At 36.4% G+C, this 15573-nt stretch overlaps 1 protein-coding gene across 1 annotated transcript in view; it reads right to left on the bottom strand.

Moving 5' to 3' along the window:
* The window catches only part of LOC132857816 (eukaryotic translation initiation factor 4 gamma 1-like), a 796411-nt gene that overhangs the window by 34712 nt on the left and 746126 nt on the right, over positions 1–15573 (bottom strand). The gene's annotated exons all lie outside the window — the stretch shown is intronic.

The raw sequence follows: 15573 nt of genomic DNA, 5'->3' as shown, positions 1-15573 counted from the left end.
ATCTGTGACTGACTGATCTGAACTAAAGCTGTGCTTTAGTTCTCCAGGCACAATCCATAAAACCGTTATTTTTTATTGTCTTTTGTGTATTGTCTTGTATTTTTTGTTTGCACAGTCTTTTGTCCCGCACTGTCATGTCTGTCTGTTTTCTTGTCTTGCACAGTTTACACCAGGTTGCACAGTTGCACTTTATGTATCTAGGACTACTTACTAAGTCCTTAGTTCTGTCTTTGTTTTATGTAGCACCATGATCCTGGAGAAACGTTGTCTCGTTTCACTGTGTACTGCAACAGCTATATATGGTTGAAATGACAATAAAAGCTTCTTGACTTGACTTGACTTGACTTGACTCTTCTTACCATACGTTCCTGCTTACTGGAGAAACATAGTAGTATTTATCCCCTGGAAAAGACTATGGACACTTCCACATACCTTTTTGTTTCCAACAAAGTGAAAGAAATTTCCTACAAAATAATTCATACTCATTGAATTAGGCTGAAATTTTGGAATAAAAGGCATCAGATTAGTTGGAATAAAGAGTGCTGGGGTAAAATGATCAACACATTTAAATTACTTTATTAGGTCAAATTTTAATAATTTTATATGTACACAAAGTACTTGTGCTAATCGAATATAAATATACCAGTAAACCAATGTCCATAACTGAATTGAATAAATCCAATGAGTTATTTTTCAGTACAAAAGACACTATCCACGGCTAACGGTAATCTGCAGCAGCAACGACATTAAAACATATAACGCTTCTATAATTCAAAACTGTGACTTGCAAAATAAAAGTGATGTATAATTAAGAACATTGCATAAACTTTTGTTATCCCTCGTTTTTTACTGGTAGTATATGGCCAGAGCCTTCTGGTACCTTCCATTTCACTCGCAAAAAGTTTCTTTCCGCCTATTTCTAGTGTGACCGCAGGCTAACACTAACAGCAAGAGCAATATCACCAGCCCACACATACAACTACCCTGCTTGTGAACCATGAACCTATTGTATATTCCTCTGTTATTACGGTCTGCTTACCAATGCTAAGAAATGAGCACAGAAATGAACACCTGTGCGCTCAGTTATATAATAACAGTAATGCCGTCTGCTTGGAAATTGTTCAGATAGAAAATTTCACACTAAAAACAATAAATAAATCAGTTCTAAACCCTGCTTCTAAATCATAAGTGGAAAACATCCCTCTACTCAGGGATAAGGGCAGCATGAAATGCTGTTAAGTTGTTTTACATTTACATTTATTGATATGTTCTCTTTTCTGTAGTATCTGAGGCTACATTTAAATGGGTCACTGTCTTTATGACTAACAGAGTGAACTTCTCGTGTGTCACGTGATTTAGAGATTCAGTACCATGGACACCGCCGCGTCCTTTTTTAAAATACAAACACAAACACAAACAAACACAAACAAACTCAAACACACTCAAACACAAACACACACTGAACCGCTCTTGAACACACACCGCTCCGTTTCAAAACTTTATTAAAAACGCTTTTCACAACCTTTCTGAAGCAATTCATCCTTTTTCCAGCTTCGAAGGGAGAAATACACGGTAAGTCTATTTCTCCAAACGGTTTTATAAAAAATCTTTTCCGACTCGATAAAAGCTAAAGTTCAACTCATGAAACCGATCTTTAAATCAAACAGTGATCACGAGTTTAATCAAAGACCTTATTAGACATTTTAGAAAGTCCGTTAAGTCATGTGAAAAAATCATTAAAAGGAAAGAAAAAACAAAAATAAAAATGTATGTAATGAAATTGAAATGTGGTGATTATTTAAACACACACACATTAAGTAATTAATATAATAACACAACAGTCATAGCCTTTTAAAGAAGACATATTGAAAACAGCTCATCCATAAAAAAAGTGACGTGACATACAGCTAAATAAGGTGACCCATACTCAGAATTTGTTCTCTGCGTTTAACCCATCCAAAGTGCACACACACAGCAGTGAACACACAAACACAATAAACCAAGGGCCTAAGTTTGATTTTGACATTGGTGGGGACATAATTTATTTGACACTGGTGCAGCCTCCTACCTCAACACATTAGCGAGAAAGACAAAGCCAATCAAACAGCGACGTGGGTTAGAGAGGCAGGACTCAAAAAAGGCAAAGGCCAATACTTTTAGAGAGGTGAGTTACAGAGGCGGGATTCATTGCAGGAGGTAAATCTGTTAAACGTTTGTGTTCCACAAGTTGCGCTATTTTTTACAGAACGCCGTTGTAAAATATTTTTTATCTTATTTAATGATTCCTGGATAAATGAAATAAGTAAAAAAGCACAAGACACAAGACACGGACATCAGTGGTTATGTATATATATATTAGAGATGAGCCGGATACTCGGCTGAAACGAGTATCCGGTACGGATAAAGCACTTCTGCCGAGTACGAGTATTATACGAGTAATACGAGTCAATATCTGTGCTCGGATTGAATGAAAATCATCATTGGGTAGCTGATTGTGTCAGTGTTCTGTGATAGGCTAGTCACAGCGCCCCTCCCCTACAGTGATAGGCTAGTCACAGCGCCCCTCCCCTACAGTGATAGGCTAGTCACAGCGCCCCTCCCCTACAGTGATAGGCTAGTCACAGCGCCCCTCCCCTACAGTGATAGGCTAGTCACAGCGCCCCTCCCCTACAGTGATAGGCTAGTCACAGCGCCCCTCCCCTACACACATACAGATGTATTGTGTTGCTGTGTTTCGCTCTGCTCACTCACAGTCACACACACAACAGCTCTCTGTCTCTCCCTCAGTCACTCGGGTTCGCGGGTCTTTTCCGTTAACGTTTAGGGTTTCTTCAGCTTTTTACTTCGGGTTGTAACGTTAATAATACGTACTTACTAACCAGTAGAGTTCTGGTAAACGTGGGTTCGTTCAGACGTGGTGCTTGCTTGGTAGAATGCGACTCGCATTGCGTCTCTGCCTGTCGGAGATTTTTTCTTTTTTAAACCTTCAGCTGTCTCTAACCAGTAACCAGACACTGAGTGTCTGACACGTTTTTGCTGTATTTCATAAAAACATAAAGGTAGTAAGCTAGTGTTATAAATATCACAAATTAATTATTACAGGTTAAAGCCCCACGTACTTCCGGGTTAGGCCCCACCCACTCCGAGTACAGATACAGATACAGATAATTCATATGGTTAACAGAAACAGATACAGATAATGCTCTACTCGCTAATCCCTAATATATATATATAGGCTTGGTTGAATTATTGCTAGGGACAATTGAGTGTTCCCTGGATATTGGTAGGGACATGTCCCTACAGTCCCTACCCAAATCGACGCCCTTGCAATGAACACACACCCGGAGCAGTGGGCATCCATTTATGCTGCGGTGCCCGGGGAGCAGTTCGGAGGGTTCGATGCCTTGCTCAAGGGCACCTCATCCATAACACTAGTTCTGTGAACACATAAACAAATCGACCCCATCAGGCGGTGTCCCCACTTTAGTATGCAGTTGGATTACTCAATTAACATTAATTTTTTATTTTTTTTTATTATAGTATTATAAACTCACTAAATAGTAATAACTTTAACCCAGCAGAGTGAAGTAAAAATCACAGATTTGTTTTTGTCATATTTTCTGAACCAACTCTTAATTTTTTTATTTCTGTTCAGTTTAAGATGTTTAAACAGGTTGCTGTGAGTGATGTGAGAGCATTACTATGCTGTCACAAAATAAATAAATTAAGATTAATTTGATTGTAGTGTGTAAGAATATTTAATATTTGCTTTATTATTTAATTACTTGCTCCTGACTCCTGACTCTGAAGCATCAGTGGTTCCTAAAACTAAGCCCCAACTGGCCATGGTTTCTGTCATGGAATCAGGTTCATATGGGATATAAAAAAGAGAAATACACTGTAAAAAATGATAAAGACCTTTCAGTCTTCAGCACCTGAAACAATTAAAAAAGAAATTGAAATGTGATGTGAAATGGTGCTTAATAACAGAGTTTAAGACTGTTTTCTCTTTACCCACATACAGAAAACTCTCTGCAGAGAGCAAGTGACTGGACAACATTCACTCCTTCAGTTCAAAGATGCAGAACACCAGCAAATACTATTTGTATGTTGTTTATTTGTGCTCATATCACATTTCAATTGAATTATTCTGACAAGTTACAAGGTGTTCATTTATTTTAACTGTTCCAACTGTAAGGGAAATGAATATGTAATTGTAGTTTCTATAGTAACAGCTTACCAAGAGAGTTGTATTATGGATACTGTACGTACACAGATGTAACTCCAAAAAGGGGGAAGTTTAGAGAAGTTCATTACAGTAACCTTTTGTGGTTATTTCTTTACGTCACCCATCACTGATTCTTTTTTTTATAGCATTTTCCTCTGTGTTTAATATTCTTATGTACTGTAGAATTGTCTATGCAATCTATTTTTGCTCAATTTCTTTTCGGGTCAATCTTTCAATTAAATCAACAATCAATAAACAGCATGTGAGTACATGTATTTTGTAATGAAGCAATTATGTAATTCCTCCTTTTGTCACAGACGTCTCCAAAAACAGCTTCTGGCACCTAAAGGTGTGTATACTTTTGAATTGTGTAAGAAAGTACAAAAACATTATATGATTGGGTTACAACATGATGAACCAAGCAGCTTTTTTTATTTCATTGTATCAATTATTTTACAGGCAACAAAACCAAACATAAGAAAAAACTCCAAGAGCTGAAGTGCAAAATCAGAGGCATGGAGAAAACCCTACGCATAGTGGAGGTAACTTTTTTGTTTAAAATCAGGATGTAATTTAAAGATGTACCTTTAGTGGGAAGTGACTAAATAGAACTAAATGCATTTGTGTTATCTGTGGTATTGACGTTTGTTTTTTATTCGCTACAGGTGAAACTTGCAAACATGCAAAGGAAGTTTAACAAAGGTAATTCCCAACTCTCTCAGAGTTATGCTCACCATCTACTTTATTTGGAGCACTTGTACACCTTATGCTAGCAGCTAATCATGTTCCATGAACCATAAAATGGATGGTGAGCCTATATTTTGATGCATAAGGTATTTGCTTTGACTATCTAATAAACTGGTTATTGTGTTTCCAGAGACAAAGTGTGTGTCTACACAAACTGGGAATGAGCAGAAAGTGGACGAAGGTATTTAAATGTGACTTACAGTGAACAATTTTAAGAGGAGAGGAAAGTTTGTATTTGTGTGTGCTTAACATCTTCCCCTTCAAAACTATTGGAACAGCAAGGCCAAGTCTTTAGTTGTTGTATATAATAAAAATATGACCTCCATTTAGCCTAAATATTTAATTGTCATTTTTCAAAAGCTGTAAGGAAATATTAGATCATTATTGAATTAATATCATTAAGTTATCATAAAAATTATCTGGAAACGTGTTCATTATACAGATATAACACATGAGGTTATGTAGGTTTAAGGTATTGTCTGCACTATGAATCTTATCCTATCTACATACATGATCTATGAATGACTGCAGACATGTTTTCTTAAACAAAAATCATAACATAATGTATTCCACATTAACCCAGATATTGCATTTTTTTTTACTTCTCCTTGTTTTCAGTTAACATCCAGACACTGCGACAGGAAGTGAAGCCACCTCCTGTAGCTGGAGCTGCCCTTACCTCAACTCCATCTCTAATCATGGCAAAGAGACCCGGCTCCAGCATGTCACTCACAACGAACATCAAAAGGCCAAGATTTGACACCGGTTCACCAGATCCTGCATGTTTTACACCTCTCGCAACATCCAAGCCTATGAACACCAAAGGACAACAAAGGGAATGCCACACAGGAAAGTCCCTTATCTCCAGTGCCTTAAACACCCTTCAGGAGTCATGTTTCGATTCTTTGCCTACAATCGCTGGTCGTCTTCTTTTTGGAAGAGTCTCTGAAGTTCCTGGTCTGAGGGACGACGAAAAATCAGTCATTTCTGACCTTTGTGAAAACCGGGTAAATGAGGGTCTTCGATTTTATTTAGAGTGCATGAAATTCAAATGACTTTATCGTGTCTCTAGCTGTGTATTGAGCTTTCTTTTTATTTAACTGATATTGATTTGTCCATGTTGGGGTGGGACACTTTCCCTAAACCCAGTGTATAAGAAAGTCATAAATCTCTTAACTTTGTTTTAGATAAATGAATTGAATAGATGTTTGATTTTGTTGTACTGATGCTGATGACTTTCTTTCATCTCAGACTTTAGCACAGGAGTTGATGACAGCGATTTTGTGCATGATCAAGACAGAGGGTGCAGCTATGAAGCATGAACTCCTGCAGACTCTGTGTAGGGTTTATGTAGAATATATTGACTTCAGGACACTGATATAATGACTAACAAATGCATCGTGGTTTTTGTATATATACATTAGTATTCCTATGACATCCTTGTATTCCATTGCAGACTTTCCTGATGCCCCAAAGCTGATTTTGGTTATGGCGACAGCATGGCCAAGCGTTTTTTCCAACGACAGCACACTGTGCCAAGCCATTCACAAAGTGACCAAGCTGAAAGCAGAGGGAGACATAATAGACTACCTCAGCGATTACCTGCACTGGGTTGAAGTAAATAGCTGTCTAACTGACTCTCAATGTTCTTCACAGTTTCTTTATTTTTTTACTTTGACATTCTTAATTTATCTTAATTGTAATCAGAATCGGCTGATTTAGGACATCAGTCCTTTAGGCTATTTTTCTAGCGTGTACCAGAGATGTTAAACAACAGCAAATAATGTGTCAAACTGCATTTCACTTAAAATCCAGACAAGATCCAATATACTTTTGGTGTTAATGTCTTTTTAGGCTGACTTGTTATTGAGGAAGAAAATCATGGCATTTAAAAACGTGCATGTACGTTTTATATCTGTTTAAAAATCATGGTGTTGCCTGGTTGACAGCTTCTAATTCCATGGTTTGTACATCTAGGACTCCTCCGTATATTAGATTTGATGAATAGAGATGGCAGTAAAATGGCAGAATGATGTTTCTTAGCCTTACCTCTGTATTTTAAGGATCTGCACTTCGATTGGTCGTTGACTTTCCGTCATCACCAGATTATTGGGAACATTTTATGACTATTGGAATTTTTATTTTTTTTGTCAGAAGCCTCCAGGTAATGTCTACCAAATCATCTCCAGCACACTGAAGGCTCTTCTCCAGGACAGCAGTCTGACCTTCAGGAAGAACAGCTGGTATGGCGTGGACCTCTGCCCTGCTGCCTGGGACTACATCTACAGCCTGGACCTTCTGTGCACACAACAGGGCTGTATGTGGACCTTCAGATATGTTATAAAGTAAATGCACATACATGACATACACCATTCTCAACATTCCAGATTTATTGATTTTATTTGAAGTGATTTGCAAAAAAGAAGTGATTTGCAAGTTCAAATATAACAGTGTTTGTCTGTAGGCCTTCTTTATTCCTGTTTATTGCTATCTTTTGTTCTTTGTGACTTGAGTTTACATGTTCTGTTTTTTCTGTAATACAGCTGATAAATACCAGCACTTTGTTTATTATTTTCTGAAACCAGCATGCTCAAAACATCAAGGGTTTTAATTCAGTCAGGGTGAAATTTGAAATTTTGCAAATTTCCAAAAGATCTATGTCCACCACCACAAAGACACATGTTTTTTCTCTCTCTTTTTCTAATTTACCAGCCAGGAGATTTGGCAGACTATGAGCACTTGGCTGATGCAAAAAAGATATCAGCAAACGGCAATCGGAGACGTCTGTGTAGCAGCACTTTTGAGGCTGCTTGGTAAGTCTAATGGAAATCATGTTTTTGGGAATCATCACACACTACCTCTAGATTTTTCAGTTTTTCACACTTGGTCTTTGTCTGTATCAAACAGGGCGACTTGGCCAGCTGGGCCTTAAGGAGAAAGAGGCTAGGATGGTCCAGAACCTTGCAAAAGGCATAAAAGAGTTTGCAAACTACACACTACCAGACGTTGCGGGTTTGCCTTGGGAGGTGCAGCTCTCAGTGTTCTACGCCACTCATGATCTGGCACCAGGCAACCCCAGAGAAGCCCTGGAGGTTTTGACATCCTGGCAAAAAGGGATCAAACAAGCAGTTCCTCCAGCTGTCAGCAGCTGCATTACACAGATCAGTACGCTCTGTTCGAAGATCTAACCTGTAAATAGTTAATAAATCTTACCTTATATTAATATAAGAAACTTTTTTTTAACAATTTTTTTATTAATATAATAAACATTTTTATTATCACTTGTCTTGTCTTGTCTTGTCTTTATTTTCTCTTGTCTTTATGTATGGGGGAAAAATCTGTAAGCTATTGACTTTGATGTGTGAAAATCTTCCCCAGATAAAAGCTGAATGTAAAAACTTTTCATTTTTTCTAATAAAATATTAAATGATCTAATTCCATGTCAGCATATTAAAAGGAACTTTTGTTACTTTAATCTAATAGTGTTAAAACTATTAGAAGGTTGATTTTCAATTAAAAGCAAAGATGCCACTTTTGCCGGAAAACCTCGTCCACTCTCTCTGTAGGTTTGTGTGTGACACTTATAGCCAGTTATAGTTAGCAAAATAGTAAACCTCAAGCAGCTCTTTCAAATTAGACTGATGGCTGATGGGCAGCTAGAGGACTAATTAGACTTAGTTGAAGATTAGTGAGACGAATTAGTAGGTTACCGTAGATGGCAGGAGTGTTGTGATTTCTGAAAAAAAAAGGTCTTTCACATTAGAATGTAGTAGAAAACAGTAGAGAAAAAATATATATAATAAAAAGAAGAAGGAAAAAAAAAGAATAACAAATAAATAAATGAATACATACATACATAAAAGTTTACAAATAATTAAAAATTATATACATTTTTTAATAAATTTATGAGAGAGAGAGGGAGAGAGAGAGAGAGAGAGAGAGAGAGAGAGAGAGAGAGAGAGAGAGAGAGAGAGGGAGAGAGAGAGGAGATTGTAATCAGGTGATGGACAATGTAAATTATGTGCAAAGTGCAGACAGGGTCTCCTGCAAGACTAGCAATGACAGCATAACTAAAAGGCTTGAGCCAGAAGGTGACACAGGCATGAGGGCTTCCTGGGATGTAAAGTGTCCACAGTCTGCAAACCTGAGCGACTTGCAAGGATGGTAAGCTGACAACATCCAGACATCCCAGTTCACCAAACACTCTATGACCATGAACCCCTCAGATCTACTACTTTACCATAATAAACAAATATAGTTCATTCATGCTCAGTGTGGACTGCAGGATTGTGAATGATGACATCACTTCTTTCTTTAATCTCTGCTGTTTGTCTAATGTTCGTCAGTTATTACTACTTTAACATTCACTACCCTACAAAACTGGCGTCAATGCTTGATTTCCTACAAAGGTGTGTAAAGACACTTAGCCCTGGAGGTTCACTTACTACATACAGTAGCTTCATTTCCACAGTTTTTACCTCATCAATCCAGAGAAGGACACCAAAGTCGAGAAAAAGAAGAACAGAAAGCGTCTCCCAGTGACACACTGATGTCTGTCTTTAATGGATTTATGATTATTTTGATTTAGGTTTTTAAATTTAAGCTATTTTTTTGATTATTATAACAGCACTCTTTATAGTTTCTTAAAGGAAAAGTGTGAATGTTAAACTGTACAATGTAAGTTATTTTGTAAACATACAGCTCCCAGCTAGTGTGATAAGATGATGCTTTCACAGTAATTGCTTAATGAATTCATAGTGGCTATTTAAAATAAATAAATTGTTAGCTTAATTTAACAAATTTATGGTGCACAGTTAATGTCTGAAATCTGTGGCCAGATGCTCTGTATGAGCTTGAACAACTGATAGCCATCAATCTATCAAGTCTAAGACGCACTGTGTAGAGAACTGATTACACTTTCTGGTAAGAATGCTTTATTAAACTAAAAGAGACACTGATGGTGTTTTCAGTGGTGTTCATTATCTGTTGTATTGTTTTGTGCTCTGAGACAGCATGTACTTTTCATATTAAACAGTGCTACAGCTGCACAGGATGCTCTTTATGTCTCCCATGAATGTAGTGAAGATGGGAGGTTGGTGTTTTCTCTCGTATGTCTGCAGGAAATGAAGATAAAGCTGAGATGTTCTGTCTCAGACTTCAATCCTGTCTCAGCAGAGCAGCACAGGTTGATCACTGTCCTCCTGACAACAATAGGCATCTCTCTTGTTTTGTCTCTGTATTGTTGCTTCTATACTAGTCCTCACACTTCTCCACTATCTCTCTGTATATACACTCACAATTTTGCTCATGAAGCTCAACACTGTATTGTCATCAGCATAATTGAAAATATGATTCAAGCTGTGCTTTAAAGCAGACTTGTGCATCAGCAGAGTTTTCATGATCTCAGGAACTGTAGTGTTCAGACACGTTTAGCAGTTTATAAATTATGCCTAAGAACAGTGGAAACTAAAAACTAAAAGATTATCAACATCATACTGGATATTAATAGAAAATAAAAATAAAAATCCAAGACCAGCAGAAGAACATAGACTGATCACTGAGGATCACTAGTGATAGATTTGTGTCTAAATGAATGAGCTGTCTCCAATATAATAATAATAATAATAATAATAATAATAATAATAATAATAATAATAATAATAATAATAATCAAACATATATCAAAAATAGAAACAAAACAGACATAATTTCCTAAAAAGTGTGTTAGTTTTTGCACAGAGCAGCTGGATTTCCTGTCACTGTGAGTTGTAGGTACTGGATACTCAGAGTCCTAATGCTGTGTACTGTTTTCTCCTGTTTCTAGTAGAAAAGTGCTGACATTATATTTTGTATTTCCTTTAGAATAATGTTGTCTGTTCATTTACTTTTGATGTTTCTTTCTAAATGTTTAAATGTTTGACTAAAAAGAAAAATCTATTTATATATCTATTACATCTGTGAGAATATTGTAGTAAGCATTTATGTTGTTTTACTTGCCACTTGAAATGAACAGTACATGAACAATGTGCAACAATATGGTGACGTTTCTCACTGCCTCCTGAGGGGATTTTACAGGTCCATAACATTTAAGCCTGTAGGTACTGAAATACCATGTAATTAAGTATAGATTATCTATCTATCTATCTATCTATCTATCTATCTATCTATCTATCTATATATATATATATATATATATATATATATATATATATATATACATATATATATATATATATATATATTATATTTAACTGGTGTGGTTTCTGTGGCTTTTTAGCTTCTGCACTCAGAGGTGGTGTGTGTATTCTCTGAAAGTTTCTAGACCAAAGTATCCTATACCAATATTTACTGTGACATAACTACATCAAATCCAATTTTCACTTATCCTGTATGGTCTATAAATAAACAATAAACAACCTTGAAATATCCACATGAACACATTAAAGCATCAGAGACAATAAACAAAGAAACTGTGGGCCAGAAGAGTTTACTCTAATTAATCTAATTAAACTCTTATTACAGTTACTCATGAAATATATTTGCACTAAGGTGTGATTTCATACATGTGAACTTTACACCCTCATTTATCTAGCTACCTGTTACAACACTTATACTGTTGATACTGAAGGTGTCAGGACTTTTTCAACAGAAACTCTGGTTCTGATTGAGGTTTTTGTCGATACCAGTGGAGACTGTATGCTGATTGATCATATCTGCAGATCAGTGTGATGTTACTGCCTTCACTTGAAGATATGATTGTAACAACATAAACATTATTTTCATTGCTTAAGGACACAACATTATTTATGTTACACATATATGGATCAAATAATCAAAAGTTGCCCTCGACATCCGAACATTTTCAAAACACTGCGTCTCTGTGCTGCCATTACACAAACATTTAGAAAGAAAAGCGAAAATGCTTACTTCCTCCATAACCTCGCCAACTTTAGCGCAACGGCATGCGGCATGTGACGTCATTGTTATTGTTCGTTTGCGCATGTGGGTCAGTTCGAAACAGTTCACACTGGTATCTGATATAGGCCACATTTTAAAAGGTAATGTGAACAGCCAAACAAAAAAATCAGATCTGAGCAAAATATCCGAATTGAGCATTAAGACTTGCAGTGTGAACGCGGCTTAACATATGTTTGATAAAATCATCTTTGTCTGTGTAAAGTTGTAATATAAGCATGGGCGTAAATATCATTTAACAGTAGGGGGACAATAAATATAAAATTTCTCATGAGCAATTTTTGAAGGGGACAAATAATACAGTCAAATTGTACTATTATATTATCATATCACTGTAGCACATTTCATACACAATGGTAATTCAAAGTGCTTTACATAAAGAAAGTAAAACTATCATAAAAAATAATCACAACAATAAAAACAAGGAATTAAAAAAGGTTTAACATTTTATTTCAAATTAGTTAAGACACTTAAGAACAGAATAGAAATTGATCATACAAAAAAATACACTGGGTCAGTTCGGACGTATCACAGTGCTAGTAAATGCACAGCTAAACAATATGCTAATTGTAGCCGTTAACATTATGCCAAGTCGTCCCAAATAAAACAATGCACGGGAAACGGCTTTGACGTGTTAGTTGCAGTGCACTATGCAACAAGCTATTGTAAACAAGCTAACGTTAACTAGATAAGTAAGATTTTAATCGCTAATATAACAGATTCATGGAAAAGTACATCGGTAATCAGTATTTTTGCCGCAACTAATTTATTAATGAGTCTGCATCAACTACATTAAATGAATGAATTGCTTTATTTAAGGTGAATAAAATCCCCTACTTAATGGAGTTTAACATTAACTGAGCCGCAGCCACACACCTGACTCGTGTGTGCAGAGTAGGTGAGATGAACTGGGAAAGCAGGCAGTGGGTCAAACCACTGTGAGGAAGGGGAGGGGGATCGCAACTGTTTATAAATGCATTTTTTGCGTTTGTTTGTTTGTTTTTTTCTACTGACACAATTATTTAGGTATACATACATATATTTTTCACATGAAAAAATTGTACAAAAAAAATTGTATGCTTAAATTATCCTTAAATGCTTATATATGTCCACATGTTGATATATGTTGACATGTGTCTATTTGATTTTGAGAACTAAAATATTGTTTTGATGTAATTAACCGTGATTTTACATTTTTTTAGGGTGTGTGATCGAAATTTCTGAAATTTAATTATCTGTTTTGTCTCTGTCCTCAGGAGTTTGTTTTAAAGTCAACAAGCATTTGAAAAGGTAACCGTTAAGCATCATCCAATTATGATGAACATTGCGCCTTTGCGCCAGTGGGCAAAGATTTTGATTGGCTGAATACTGATTGGTGCGGAGCAGTGGCGAATTGGTGATTGTTGTGAAGTGTTGTCGGAGCTGAACTACAAATAGGTAGAAATATTCTTAAAGATAAATGTGTATGGGCACGTTGGTAAATTGGATTAAACTGTTTTAATCAGTGTGTGGTTTTAAACACGGGTAGCATGTATCCTCTACCTGTTTTCATGACGCAAAAGCATGTCTAGGCAGCGCATGTAGTCAGACTTGAAAACTCCAGCCCGGAACGTGAAACATCATTTAGATGTTTAAAACAGCAGTAGAGTGTGTGTTTGTTCATGTGCTTAAAATATTTAGCGGTTATTTCTGTGGAATATGAGTGCAAACCCTTAGGGAGCATGTTTTACATGTCAAACTTCACCGTAATAAAATACGAGGCGTGTTCAAGTGCGCCGCTACAGATTGGCACGAAACGTTTCGTTCATACGGGACATTTAACGCCTTATTTATACATTATTGTGTGTAAGTATACAGACTAGAAACTCAGTTTAGAAAAATAGTCCAGTTCAAAAGTTTAGATACCCTAGATGCTAAATACTGTACGATATTACATAGATCATGAGCATTTCTGTGTTTTGTGATTATTGTTCCAAGTGTCTTGTTTAATCTGAAACTTAAAACTTATGAAAATTGACCCAGTTCTTGACGTTATTTGCTTTTATTTATTTATTTATTTATTTATTTTTGCATATTTAGCCCCTTTCTACCACTGACTGTATAATTTTGAGATTTGTCTTTAAATAATGTGGACATTTGAGAGACTCAGGTAATAGTTGTGTATGAGTCTTATAATTGTCATTAGTGTTAAAGGATGATGGTCATGGTGAGGATGAGGGTCAATCACAGATATTTGGATGCTGGAAATTCAAAGCATGTTCAGGACCTAGTGAATTTGTTGAATGTCTCAAATTAAATGAGACTAATGAACAACAAAACAGAATGTTCATCTTTTATATAACATTAGACAGCATTAAGCATTTGGGGTATCTAAACCTTTGAACTAGGTTATTTTATTAAATGGAGTTAGTGATTTGTGTTGTAGAATGTGTAGAAATCTATTATGTTAAATAGTTTTTCTGCTATGTGTATGATGTAGGATGTCATACGTAATTACACAATTACCTTGCTACATGTACATGTCTTCATTTAATTGAAATGTATCCACAGAACGCTCCTGCTGTGCTGCTGTTCGATTCATGCTCAGTGTGGACTGCAAGATTGTGAATGATGACATCAGTACTTTCATCGCTGCTGTTTGCCTAATGTGTGGCAGTTACTACTGTTTCAACATACCCTACATAACTGGCATCAGTGCTTGAATTCCTGCAAATGTATGTAAAGACATCTAGGAGGGGAGGTTCACTTAATATTTACAGAGTTTCAATGTTTTTTCTTTCTTTTCAAGGTGTTTTTTTATCATCATTCCCAAAAAGGGCACAAAAGTTGTGGAAAAGAAGAACAAAAAGCGACTCCAAGTGAACCCAATTGCCTTCACCCTAATCTTGGACCTTTCTGATCATGAGTGGTGAGACTTTGTAGAGGTGCCTGCAAATGGTTTCCCAGTTTAAACTTTATAAACATTGAAATGTTAATGACTTGAGTTGTAACCACATGTTTAGTGGTAACAATATACTATACTCTGTAAGCACTTGTGCCTTGTTCTGCTTTAGTAGTTCTTACTTTAAATGTTTATCTGAAAATTTACCTACTGTATCTTCCCAAGCTCAGTTTAAAGTGGCTTTAGGTAGCAGAAATGTTTTCAATTCTGAGTCCAAATTTGAAACTAGATTTGTAAAGTTCGTCGCGACAAACTTTGATGTTGTCTTTGACGAGGCAAGTATTCGCAAAGGCCGGTGCTTTTTGGAGGCGAGTGGACATAAGGGTCAGTGTTACTTTTGGAGGCAAGTGGACAGAAAGATAGGGTGCCAAAACATTTGGAGGCAAGTGGAGACGAGCATGTGACGTCATCCAAATACTCCTGAGGAAGTTCCCCTCATCGTGCTGAGTGTTTTGATATATCACATGCCCATGTTGTGCAAAATTTATTTTCACGTGACGTCATCAGAATACCCGTGAGGAAGTTCCCCTCATTGTTCTGAGTGTTTTGATATGTCACATGTCCATGTTGTAAAAAGTTTTTTGATTTTGCATATTTTGGGGGCGGGGCTGCGGCACAACCGGAAGGCCAGACGGTACACCAATTCAAAACTTTGTTCAGAGTATCACCCTAAAGGAGCTGG

Source organism: Tachysurus vachellii, chromosome 15 (genome assembly GCF_030014155.1).
Source record: "Tachysurus vachellii isolate PV-2020 chromosome 15, HZAU_Pvac_v1, whole genome shotgun sequence".
NCBI lineage: Eukaryota > Metazoa > Chordata > Actinopteri > Siluriformes > Bagridae > Tachysurus > Tachysurus vachellii.
This window is presented reverse-complemented; position numbering and strand designations above follow the sequence as displayed.